The 12,344-nt window shown below is 35.8% G+C and overlaps 1 protein-coding gene and 1 long non-coding RNA gene across 2 annotated transcripts in view; both read right to left on the reverse strand.

The window, feature by feature from the left end:
* LOC128019937 (FHF complex subunit HOOK interacting protein 1B) overlaps nt 1-2,006 on the reverse strand; it is a 28,797-nt gene extending 26,791 nt beyond the window's left edge. Inside the window, exon 1 of the mRNA XM_052606309.1 lies at nt 1,809-2,006. The gene's annotated coding sequence lies outside the window, so the exon portion shown is untranslated. The remainder of the gene's footprint in view (nt 1-1,808) is intronic.
* Nucleotides 2,007-3,414: 1,408 nt separating this feature from the next.
* On the reverse strand, nt 3,415-4,834 carry LOC128020336 (uncharacterized). The gene is made up of 2 exons (XR_008185354.1): nt 4,639-4,834; nt 3,415-3,898 (listed from the first exon to the last, which is right to left on the reverse strand). It is a non-coding gene; the product is annotated as an uncharacterized LOC128020336 (long non-coding RNA).
* Between the last annotated feature and the right edge of the window lie 7,510 nt (nt 4,835-12,344).

Raw genomic sequence — 12,344 nt, forward strand, 5'->3', positions numbered from 1 at the left:
AAATTCAGTGGAATCCAACCAGAGAGTGTTGACCACTGACGGTTGGAAATAATAAGAACAAGCGAACAGAGTTGTGGGAGAGTTTGTTTGCACTACAGGTCATATTCATTCCTTGGGTTGTAATCAACAAGAGTTCAAAGTTCAGTAATTCTGACACTGAAATTAGTTTAGGACAGCTTGTAGCATTTCCTGAAGGGATATAAAACCAAAAAAAAAAAACTGGTCAAAATCACTCAAGCAAGTGTGTGTATGAGTCTGTGCAGAGGAGGTGTAGACAGAAAGATAGATGAAGAGAGTCTGAAGTACATCTTTACTAGAGCACACAATTTATATGGTTTTATGGCACAGAAATCTTGCTCTAGTAGCTTAGTATTATATAGACATTATGGAGCAAAGGTATGATTGAATCGGGGTTATTGTGACATGAAATATATTTTAAACACTTAAAAACCTATTTTACTTCAGCTAGTTTATTTAGTTTAACTGGGTTAAAAAATTAAAAAAAAAAGTTAATTAAAAACTAATATGATATAATTTATACTACAATAACACTGGACTTAATCATTATAGACATCAGCATTTCCTAGTAAAATGTTTGTAAAAATGGGCTTTACACATAAATTTGTTACAATAAGATAAAGGGTGAGAATCATTAATAAAGGCTTAGATAAAAGTAATGAATAATGACTAGCTGAGGAATCCCAGCACCTAGACCTGAAATAATGAAATGCGAAGCTAAAACCTGTTAAACATTGAATAAGACAGCAGAAAGAAGGCTGAGATTGAACCTTCTAGACTTTCTGCAAACCACTTAAAATCTCCACTTCCACTCATAAACCATGCCATTATTTCCTCTCTTAGATATAGAGCATATGTTCAATCCAGGAATCAGGAAAACGGTCTACTCTCACATTTTGGGATAAATAGAGTGACTTCATGGATAGTCTTCATATGAATGACACATTCCAACAGAAGGACTCAAAAAAGCTGCTTCCACGAATGCTAATGTTGTAGCCATAATCATATAACGTTACATGAGAGATTGCTTTTAAACACACATCAATTATGTATGAATAAACTATCATAAGGTTTTTGACTCATTCAAAAACATGTTAGTTAAAAGGACAGACCACATGATTATAAATGATTTGGACTGACATGATGCACCATAGCTAAGGGTTGAGTACTCACGTTACACAACAACTTAACAGTCATTTTAAAGCCAAGGGTTCATCACTTATGACAACATACACATTTTACATAGCAAACCTGGGACCACACCACTTACCATAATTATAACTGTGGAGGACAAATGCCACTTATTAAAAAAAGGCGACAACAAAATCGCTGGTTCATACCAAGAAGCTGACCTAACGTCACAAATACCTAACCAGCTGTCAATCGCATCTTCAAGTTTATGCCAATGCAGCTCTCTTTCTTACTCCCAGTATAAGTATGTGTCACGCTACACATTCCCACGCAGTGATATGTCGTTTTTAAACACACAAACTGGGAACTGAACAGTTCAAAACCGTTATTCTATGTGGTCGTGTTAAGTGGAAGCCAACAATCTAGATGCTTGCACCATGATCGTGGTTTATAGACTGTACGCATATTTCCTTAGACTTCCAGTTAGAACCCTCGTCTCATCTATTTGTGGAGTTTCGATGTTAGCCGCACAGTGAGCTCTCGGCGGGTCAGATCTGATTTGACGCTGTCCGTTGATCTCGCGAACCGAGCGGGAAACGAACGGTGACGAGACCACACAGCGCGATTCAACCGTTAAAACCTGAGCAAAAAATACTTACGCTAGCACGTGCTGTTTTCCACTTCGTCCTCCGCCGTAACTTGTCTATCCTGACACAGCGAATCTCAAAATTGTCAACCTCTCCCTTCGTCCAGCAGCCATCTTTCTCCTCAGATTCCACGGACACACCCACGCGCACGGGACGCCATGACGTAACACGGGAGGGTGGCTGCCATGGCGAGAAGTCGGTTGTTTTGCTCGGAGCGCCACCACCAGTGAAATCGGAGAATTGACGAAGTGGCGTATGAATATTAATTAGATCACGATGACGTTGCGCTGGTTTGTAACAAGACACTATGCCTAATTAATATTCATGAGTTGGCCACATTAAGGTCAAGTAGGGGTAACCATAGACATATAAATAACTAGACGCCTCATTGGCCGCTCTGAGCCGTTGCTGCGATACGTCAACGCCGCCGCCATGTTAGTGAGGGCAAGACTGTCTTAAAAATGCATGGAAGTAAACGGGGAGCTCCGGTTTTTTCTGAATAAAAACACGATAACGTTCACATTTATCAACCGATTTCAGGTTTGTGATCTACGTGCAGTTAAAAACTTTGCCTCCAGTTATTTAGTTAGGTTTGGAAAATTATTAATTTTCGTAAGGAATTGTGAAAGCTCACATTTGTCTCACTTCTTGATTTCGTTTATTATTTTCGGTTTACAATTCTAATGTTAATTTAGTATAACTGTGACATATGAATGTAATTTAATTTGAATATTCATTTAATTAAATGTATTTGATTTTATTGCCTTGTCTGTGTTCAATCCCAACATTTTTCTCTTTTTTCTCTCTTTCGTGTCTCAGATCAGAACACAGCTCATTCCCTTTGAAATTCTGTGATAAAATCTAAGTAATACATCTTTAAACACTAATAATTTACTATTGTTGAGAAAATTTAATAAAACAAGTAAATACAAATCAAAAAGTGACACACTAGCCTACAGATGAACTCCACAACAAATAATAACACATGTAACTGATGAGGCTATGGATCCAGTGAAAATGAAAATATGAACTGATACAGTGCACAGTAGAAATATAGTAAAAGTGATATGTTATATTAAAAAGTACATGTAGTACAACTTAAAGTAAAGTGAATAATATGAAAAGCGAGTACAACGCTACAATAACATATTCGATATAATAGATTTATAATAGTATAAAATTATTTGTATAATATGAATAATACCATAATAAATAACTGAACAACAATAGGTTAACAATAACTGAACAACAATAGGTTAACAATAGCAAGAAGAATATGTAATATCAAGGGTGGAATAATACAGAATAGACAAAAATGAAGAATAAATTAATAGTAAATTAAAGAGTAAAATAAAAAAAAATTGAAATGTAATTTTAAAATACTATTTGTGTAATAATTATTAATCAAATTCAGACACAATATAAAAAAATTGTGGACATGAGTTCCAGATTGTGTTTAATTAATGAGCTCCTTAAGTAAAATATATACATGTATAATATATACATGTACACACACACACACATATATATATATATATATATATATATATATATATATATATATATATATATATATATATAATGCACATTACACACACTCATGCAGAAAACACACACATTTTGAAACAGTGATTTATTTTTCCATGTATGTTAACACATATAAATGTTTGGGTGTGAGTGTGTAAGGTTTACCTTGCACAACACAATCTCAAAGTATAGTTGTTTATCACAGACCAGAATATGAGATGCTCCCCTCAAAAACTTGATATTAATCAAAATTAATAATAATTATAACAACATCACAATGAGTTTATCATGATATTGCAGCTGGACTCACTGTGAGTTCCTGTGTTTTTCATTTCTAGGCAATTAACATCATGTAGTTTTTGTGTAAAGACACACGCAGTACATTATCAGCATTAAACAGCCTGTGCAAAGCTTTTTAAAAGCAGTCTATAGTATTAGAATATGAGCTGGTCATTCCGTCGATTCATTCAGGGCTGCTCTGGGTTTAGTACAAACACAACACAAGTCTAGGGAGGTATAGTCTTGTCTCCGAGAACAGCTTTCCTTAAGGCTGTCCTTGTCCTGTTTGCAAATGGCTAAAAGAGAAGAAAAAAGAATACATAGAATCAGTTCACAGTTTTATGAAAAGCAATGAAATCCTTATAATCAAGTGATGATAAACTTAATCTGTAACACTTTTGAAAAACGGTCCATTAGTTAATATTAGTTAACTACTTTAGTTAACATGATCTAAGCAAGAACAATCCTTCTACAGCATTTATTAATCTTAGTTGATGTTCATTTCAACATTTACTAATGCATTATTTAAAACAAAAGTTGTGCTTGTTAACATTAGTTAATGCACTCTGAATTAGCATGAACTAACGATGAAAAACTGTATTTTCATTAACTAACATGAACAAAGATGAATAAATACAGTAATAAATGTATTGTTCATTGTTTGTTCGTGTTAATTAATACATTAACTAACATTAACTAAAGGACTAGTATTCTAAAGTGTTACCACTTCATCTTTGTAAATAAGTAACGGTAGTGAAATTAAAGAGAGAAGCTTTAGCTCCATCATTAATCTAGACAGTCAAAGGGCTCACTCTGTATATTGTGCTCATAACACCATTTAGTTTATTATATAAATGGCAATATAAGTTAAAACGTAATAAGAATTAATTTAAACTCTGAGTTCTTATGAAGTCTCAGCCTTCACTGCTAACTACGCTAGCGATATTATTAATCGTCTGACACTGGTGGTTAATTAAGCTGTCAACATAAAGTTAAAAATGACCAAAAACATCGAGAAAGAACAGCTGAGTCTTACCTGTGAAAGATAACACCCCGAGATCTGTTTTTACTATCGTGTGACGGTTTGTAGGTGTCCAATCTGTCGATGAGTCAGGTATGTTTTCTTCTGTCCTGGTGTGAGAGTTATGACAGTTGCCCGCTCCAATATGGCGGCGACGTTGACGTGCGGTCGAGCGGCCAATGAGGCGTCTAGTTATTTATATGTCTATGGGGGTAACTGCTGCAAGGTGGGTAAAATGAGTCCTGTGGAGAACAAAAAAACAACAACCGACTTCTCGCCATGGCAGCCACGGAGCATCACCATCAGTGAAATCGGAGAATTTACGAAGTGGCGTATGAATATTAATTGAAAAATTAAACATATTGTATACATGCTGCCACCAAGTGGTAATTCGTGATGTATTTTTCCCTCCCTGATACATTTCTTCAGAAGCACGACCGTTTTTTTTTTTTAGAAGAAAAGCGGTACAGCTGTATTTTTCTTTTATTAAAAAAATTTAAAAACTAAAAACTAAGATATGAAGGATGCAATACTACTTTATAGGTAGGCTACTCAAGATTAACATGAGATTGACAGAAACTGCATGTGTTATGTCACCTTTAATCATATTAACATGTGTTGTGTGTGTGTGTGTGTGTGTGTGTGTGTGTGTGTGTGTGTGTGTGTGTGTGTGTGTGCGCCTTGCTGTTTTGATCTCCCTCAGAAACTAACCTTTATACTGACTGGATGTACTGTTTTGGTTTAAACCAAACGATTAGTTCGCAAACCGGACATCACTTCACTGCAGTGTTGTGAACTCGCTCACAACAGTCCCAAGAGAAGACAATGCTGAATAAAGTCATAGTTTTTGGTATTTTTGGACCAAAATGTGTTTTCGAAGCTTCAACAAACTGACCCTCTAATGTCACATGGACTACTTTTATTATGTTTTTCTTACCTTTCTGGACATGGACAGTATACCGTACATAGATTTTCAATGGAGGTTCAGAAAGCTCTCGGACTAAATCTAAAATATCTTAAACTGTGTTCCGAAGATGAACGGAGGTCTTACGGGTTTGAAACGACATGAGGGTGAGTTATTAATGACATAATTTTTGTTGCAAGTCATGCAAGTCTCAGTTCAATTGGCTCTAAAGTTAGACCATGTCCAGGTTTGTCACCTGTTTTCTAACCCCCCCCCACAGGTTAGAAAACAGGTGACAAACCTGGACATGGTCTAACTTTAGAGCCAATTGAACTGAGACTTGCATGTTGTACTTTACCTCAACAATATTAAGCTGGCAGTGAATCAGAATCAGAATGAGCTTTATTGCCAGGTATATTTACACATACGAGGAATTTGTTTTTCGTGACAAAAGCTCCGCAGTGCAACAGAATGACAGCAACAGAACAAAAAACACATAATAAAATGAATAAAAAATACAAATAAGTAAGTAGGGAATAACAATATACAAATTGACAATTGTATGTGCAGGTATATTACAATAGGCAGTTTTGTATACACAGGTATATTATATGCAAATCTGAAGTCTATACTAAGTATGTGTGTTAGATAAATAAGCATATGTGTGTATAAATAGTGTTGTGTGTTCCACAGTTATCATCAAGTGTTCATTAGATGCAGGCCCGGCGCCACGAGGGGGCAAAAGGGGGCAATGCCCCCTCAGATCTGACTTGTGCCCCCTCTGTTTCATTTTTGTATTCGTGGTTAAAAATAAATGGTAAACCTTTTGAGTTAAATAATAATTTAACCTTATCCCCATGGGATTTAGAGTGTGACTCGTGACATTACTGCCAGATTCAAATATCTTTCGCGTTGGTTGGCGCTGAGCCAGATACGGACGAGCTCAACGCTGTCATATATCACAACTATGTAGTGTTTTCAACCTCTTAATGTTTATTTTAGATTTCAGACATTTAAATACACATAAGCACTGGTAAAATAACAGCCTACATTTGGAGTTTGTAAAATACACACTGATGTCTGTGGAAGCAAGTGCTAGTGTCGCGTTGGTTGGCGCTGAGCCAGAGACGGACGAGCTCAGCGCTGTCATATCACAACTATGCAGTGTTTTCAACCTCTTAATGTTTATTTTAGATTTCATACATTTAAATAGGCTACACGTAAGCACTGGTAAAACAATAGGCTACATTTGGAGTCTGTGAAAGCAGCAAAAACAATCTATTCAAATGTAATTTGCCGACGTGTGTTTTTAAAATCAGATAAACACAGTGGAAGTAGGCTATCTATAAAGTTTACTCTATTGTTATAAAGATTTTAAAACGACCAAACACACTCACTTACACATATTTGAGAATCGGCATATAGGATAGTTGATGACATGGTAAGTAAGTTTGTGAATATTTCGAATAAAAAAGGAAAAACGAAATGAAGGATAGCCTACATCTGTTATACAGTTGTTGTAGCTGCTGTGTTTCACGTGACAAATATGACGCGTTGCCATGGAAACATTAAGGGGGAACGTTCTAAAATAACTGTCGACTTGTAAAATCTTGAAAAAATCTAATCAGTTAGAATATTTTAAACTTTAGTGTGAAAGGGTTAATTATTCATAATAAATGACGCTGGCTTGGCTGTGTGATTTCCTGATGTGGGTATTAAAGGTGCTGTAGGGAACTTTTGTAAAAAATTTTTTTACATATTTATTAAACCTGTCATTATGTCCTGACAGTAGAATATGAGACAGATAATCTGAAAAAAATCAAGCTCCTCTGGATCCTCCCAGTGGTCCTATTGCCATTTGCAGAAACTCCTTCGCTCCCGGTAAAAAATAACCAATCAGAGCTGCGGTCCGTAACTTTGTTTTCAAAATGTATATAATAAGCGAGTACACCATGAATCCATTTTCCAAACCGTGTTTTTAGCTTGTCCTGAATCACTAGGGTGCACCTATAATAAGTGTTTATATTCTGACTATTTTAGATTGCTTCGGGGATACCGCGGAGGAGTAACCCAGCACCTTTGTGATTCTTCATAGACATAAACAGAGAGAAGTAGTTCCGGCTACGATGTTCTTCCGCAAGACGCAAGCAGTTCTGTTTATTAACCGCTAGAGCGGCAAAAGTTCCCTACCGCAGCTTTAAATCACATGGAAAATACAGTTGTTTAAATTTAAAGCAAGGGGCGTGGTTTTATCCAACCCCGCGCCATTCGGTGCTAAAATGTGAATTATCATTAATATCATTAAAAATGGACATAAGAAAGTATATGCAGCGTATTTCAGACCACAAAAAGAACACTGTAAGTGTGATTGAGAGTACAGCTGATGAACATGACAGCCATCAAAGCATTTTGATGGTGTAATAAAGTTAAGCCCCCTTAACAATTTCACATGCCCCCTCAGTCATTTCATCCTGCAGCCGGGCCTGATTAGATGGATTGCATGAGGGGAGAAACTGTTCTTGTGTCTGGTCATTCTGGTGCTCAGTGCTCTGTAGCGTCGGCCAGATGGCAACAGTTCAAAGAGGAAGTGTACTGGATGTGAGGGGTCCAGAGTGATTTTGCCAGCCCTTTCTCTCACTCTGGATAAGTATAGTTCTTGAACAGAAGGGAGGGTTGTACCAATGATTCGCTCAGCAGTCTGTACTACCTTCTGTAGTCATATTTTTGAACCAGACTGTTACTGAAGTGCAGAGGATGGATTCAGTGATGGCGGAGTAGAACTGTTTCAACTGTTTTCAGTGGTTGCAGATGATGTAGTCACTCAGTTTGCTGATCTGGAAGAAGGAAACTTCTTCTGGGGAATCAGTATCCTCAATATCAAAGGTAAGAAATGGTAAAGATCAGTACAGTATTCAATACAATTAGTATAATGATATTCCTTATATTCAATATATTTAATAACAACATACAGTATATCCATCAACATGGTGATGGGTAGAGTTTTTATAATTTACTTTCACAACAACAACTAAAATGCTTTTTAGTGTTTTGGAAATATAAAAATTGTTCTCAATACTTTCCTATGAGGGCTTAGAAATAAAAAATACATTCTTCTATGCATGATAAAAAATTACAAGAGATTACATTTTCTCCACAATGAATAAATAAAATAATTACCTTTTTTTTAAATATATTTTTACTTACCAACTTGCAGTTGCAACCTTGTTATTTTCTTTCTTCTATGAAACACAAAAGGAGAGCAAAATGTCCAAGCTTCTGTTTTCCATACAAGGATAGTAATTTATACAGAAAAAAAAAATATATATATATATATATATATATATATATATATATATATATATATATATATATATATATATATATATAAAAGAATCCAAATGACTCCTATATACAGTCTTCTGAATCCATACCATAAATGTAACATTTGTTTTTCACTGAAAACCTTTCCATCATAGAGGGTGCACAGGGAGAAACCGAAGAGTGGGAAAAAGTAAAAGAGAGGGAGATTGGGGATGGGGATGGAAAGGCTGGGGGGAAAAAAAATAAAATTATATATTAAATATAGAAATATAATATGATATCAGTCTACATTAAATAATGCCACCATAGCGTTGACTAGTTCCAGATGTGAAACTCTATCAAGACGCTAGGTGGCAGCACATACTCCACTTTCACAATTACTAGAGGACATCAGTTTTGGAGGTAAACATAGTTTTTAAAGCAATTGGGCAGCTTGAGATCCATTTGAAAAACAACTCCACTGAGGGACAATAGTGAGAACTCCAAGAACTATAGTCCACCAGAATAGTCCTGCAGCCCAACTTACATGTCAGAGCTGTTGCCAGGCCTGGTTTTTATGGAATGAAATTTCCTATCATGTAGAGTTCATTGTTTTTTAGTCTCCTTACCACATTCTTGTGTTTTGGTAAAGTCTGGATTCTGTGGATTCAGTGTACAACTGGGTTCATTGCTGTTTATCTTTGCCCAGTGTGGTTTTGTGACTGCAAACTCATTCAGCAATCAATATACTGCAGTGCAGTTTATAAATGTCTCGCCATCCTTAATTATGTCTGGTAATGTTCTTCTTCAATTAAGCAACAAATTAAGAATACTAATTCTCATTGGCTTAAGCAAATTATTATGCATGCCTAAATATAATATATTATCAGTTTAAATTGTTAGTATTAGCATGACTTAGTTCATGAGTGCTGTAAATTGCCAAAGTGAGAGCCCACTCTCCCAGCTTTGGGGTGACACTCTGAGGAAATCCTCAGAGAATAAATGTGATGGTTTTGAAAACATCATAGAGAATGTCTTATCTAGCTTAATAGCAAATCAAGTGAAATCAAATACAGGAACAGCTTCTTCTCTGTTTGTCTCTGTGTGCTGGTGGTGTATCAGGGCTGTCTCAACTACACTCCTGTGCTGCAAATTACTGGGCCTACCACTGGGTGTTACCCACTAGTGGTGATCGCTGTTGTGCTCAGGTTGGTCTATTAAAGATTATGACTGCAAAAATAGCAAAGTGAGGCTTTATTTCTCATACAACTGAAAAAAAAAAAAGAAATCATTTAAATAAGATGCCATTAAATTGACAGGAAATGTATAACATCACTAATTTATCCACTTTATTTTTAAAGACATAAGGGACGCAACAATTTGTAACTTCAATGTGAAAGGCTTGGTTTCATTTGGTTTCGGTTACAGTATTTTACCTGTTAAGCTGCTTTACATTGCAAACTGATTAATTTTAATGTATTATTATAATCATAAACACTGGTTGTTTCCTTTAATGTATTCTTCTAGTTATTGAGTGGTTAATAAAATAAAATAAAATCTGACTTTTGCATTGCAAAATAAGTTGCATATGTTAGAATGCATACTTACTGTTCTTAATATAATTAATGACTTTTGAACTACAAACATTTATACATACTGAGAATCAATTTGTACTTCTTTCTGCACAAAAGAGGGAAAAATACATATTAATATGAGATACATTCATTTACATATCAGTAAGATATCGCAGGTGTTTGAGATACAAGTGTAAATGTTGCCGTTATTGCTTTAGCTGCCCAGATGTTCACTGTCGAAGGAGGCTTGATATCCAATAAAACTACAATTACAACAGGAGATGCAAAACCATGGAAAAGAATGTCATGCAAGAAAAATTTCCCAACCTGTCCATAGAATAGAAATAAAAGATATAGCATCATATTTTATCAAGTAGTGTCCCCAGTTTTGGCTGATGGTATGCACTCCAGGTGTTAATTTTACTCTCTAAAAGTAGCTGACCCCTCGCTTTGAAGCCATATGATTAATTTTGCGCCCGTCAGTCACAATCTGTCATGGATTATGTCAATTTAAAGCGCTTAATTTTACATCAACATCCCGAAAAACAAAGCGGCCTCGCTCAACACATAGACCAGATGGTATGTAATTGCCTTGAGGTGGAAACGGGGCGTCCATTTCACAGGTCTCGCGGGACTCGGTTGCAGTTCTCCTGTGAAAATACAGGTGCGTTTGTTTTTGTTTATCTTTCTCTCTAATCAAAGTATTGCCACAATCATTGGAAATCTGTCAGTTTAGAGTCATAATTCACACCGCTTATACTGGGGACTTGTGGGCAAACCTGGGACGGTTAACCCTCTTCATAAACACCTCTCTGTGATCGATGCATCATCTGCTCCTCAGATTGGAGCAGGAGATCTCTATAAATAGCCAATTGCAAGTTGTGATCATAACAGCAGCCAGAGCCACAATGGAGCAGGTGTGCAAATGCTTCAAAATGAATTTTTACCAAGCATACACACAGCTTTGGAGGTGCAATATATTCTATAATTTCATTTGTATATGTGCAGTTCTGAACTGATTGGCGAATTTGCGGATGTGCATCTGCTGCTAAGATAGATAATAACTTTTCTGGACTTGGTCTTACTAAATTTAAGTTTTACCATATGATGGTGCATGAACATTCTCATATGGGACGTTTGTTTGCTTGTTTAGCTTTTGTAGTGGATTGTGCATTTTGTTATGTATAACCGGTTCCACGGCATTTCACTGTAATTAATTATCTAAGCAGGGACACGCAGCTGACACTCAGGGGAGGATGGCAGAAGCTTTTAAACAAACCCCTGTGCTTCTCTACTTGGCTGTCTGTCACCTTCAACACTCACGGACTGCATCTGTGCATCTTCACAAATGCCAGAGTATGTGTCTTTCTGGCATTTCACAAGCATACTGCTTCCAGATCCCTGGCACTCTTTCAAGGAGCATTCACACATACAGCCATTTGCAGTGACCGACCATCCGGAAGTCATTTATTTTCAGTGAAAGTTGGCAATTTATGATGACATGATCAACAGCAACTGTTGGTGATATAATTTGAATTTCAAAGTTCCCATCTATTAAGGCAAGTCAGTTCACTTGGCAGCCATTTTGGTAATACCCTCTTCCAGGTTTCTTTTTTTTTTTTTTTTTTAAGCAAGTATGGCTCCTCTATGGAAGTCTATTTCCAGCACATAAGAAAAAATGCTTTGGTGAAAAAATGATGAAAATTTCATGCCAGTTATAGCATAATAAGTAAATTATGGGATATAAGGCATAATTATTACAAAATTAAGATGATAAATTACAAAAAGTCAATTAAGACAAATAGAAACTGAGATAAAAAGCTATAATTATGACAAAATGGAGATAAAAGCTAAAATCATAAATATAAATATAATACAATTATGAAAAGTCAGTTAAGACTCAAAATTATGTGATTAAAAAGTGAATTATTATATAAAAAGTC

This window comes from Carassius gibelio, chromosome A9, assembly GCF_023724105.1.
Source record: "Carassius gibelio isolate Cgi1373 ecotype wild population from Czech Republic chromosome A9, carGib1.2-hapl.c, whole genome shotgun sequence".
NCBI lineage: Eukaryota > Metazoa > Chordata > Actinopteri > Cypriniformes > Cyprinidae > Carassius > Carassius gibelio.